The following is a 1,534-nucleotide window of genomic DNA, read 5'->3' as shown; positions in this document are numbered from 1 at the left end:
AAATAAGATAGAGTTACATTTATAGAGACATGTCTTTTTTTAAAAGTTTCTTCCCATTTGGTTTGATATACTGTACTTTTGTATGAAACTTCTAGTTTATATAAACGATTAGTTCCAAAAATAAAAAATATAATTGTAGTGCTTAATATTTCCAAAATGTTATTTGTTTTTCTGACCTTGGGGAAGATACCTTTATGTCAACACAAGCAAAGTACATGAACTTGATATATTTACTTTATCATTTGTAGCTAGAGAAGTATAATTATTTAAGTGGGTATAATTTAATGTTTTGGCATCCCTCAAATTACAGTGTGAAAATGACTTTAAACTACAGTTAGCTAGGGAGTACACGAGAGACTAATAAAGGAACATTTAAAAGCACACTGCAGCCTAACCGGGGTGGCTCAGTGGTTGAGCGTCGACCCATGCACCAAGAGGTTGCTGGTTTGATTCCCAGTCAGGGCACATGCCCAGGTTGTGGGTCAAACCCCCAGTGTGGGGTATGCAGGAGGCAGCCAATCGATGTTCTCTCTCATTGATGTTTCTATCTCTCTCTCCCTCTCCCTTCCTCTCTCTCTAAAAGTAAATAAATAAATAAATAAATAAATAAATAAATAAGCACACTGCAAAGAGAAGTCACTTCCACTAGCATATAAGATATCTCAATGACATCTGATCAAAAAACAATTGTATAAGTACATTATTTACTTGGTGCTTTTTAAAAATGTTGCCATCTCTTTATATTTTCAAATATTCTTTATCAGATCAACATGCTAGAAACATTTGAAAGTGACGGAAGACCAAGAGTTAGAAGTCTGTCAAACCCTTAGTTAAATACCTAGGTGAATTGTAAGTGGGTGCTTCAAACACTGAAGGAATTAGACACATAACTTCAGAGAAAGCATTGTCAACAAGGAATACTGAATTTTCAGATACATGGGTGTGCCACATACATTTTTCTTTCTGTTGTCTCTAAGTGAAATTGTCTGCAGTTAACATTATACTTAGCCCAATCTTTGCTTATAAAAACCTCGACAATGTGCCCTGGCCGGTTTGGCTCAGCGGTTGGAGCGTCGGCCTGCGGTCCAGAGAGACCCGGGTTCGGTTCCCGCTAAGGGCACGTATCTCGGTTGCAGTTTGTCCCCGGCCCTGGTTGGTCGTGCGGGTGGCAGCCACTCGATATGTCCCTTCACGTGGATGTTTCTCTCTCTCTCTCCCTTCCTCTCTCTCCCTCCCGCTCTATCTGTACAAAAAATGGAAAAATATCCTCGGGTGAGGATAAAAAAATTAAAAAAAAACAACAACAAAAAACCTCGGCAATGTAATAATATACAAATAAGGAATAACTTACTGATGTTTCAACTCTAATATTCTCTACAGTTTTGAAATGGTCAAAGCCAGGACAGCTAATTTTTTCCCTAACAATTCAAAAAGGCATTGTCCTCACTTTGCCATTTACTCAAGTTAAAGTTATTCATGTAAAAACATTCACCCTGGCCGGTTTTGCCCAGCGGTTAGAGCGTCGGCCTGCGGT

This window comes from Molossus molossus, unplaced genomic scaffold, assembly GCF_014108415.1.
Source record: "Molossus molossus isolate mMolMol1 unplaced genomic scaffold, mMolMol1.p scaffold_m16_p_7, whole genome shotgun sequence".
NCBI lineage: Eukaryota > Metazoa > Chordata > Mammalia > Chiroptera > Molossidae > Molossus > Molossus molossus.
The sequence above is the reverse complement of the archived record's forward strand: the minus strand, read 5'-3'. Positions refer to the sequence as shown.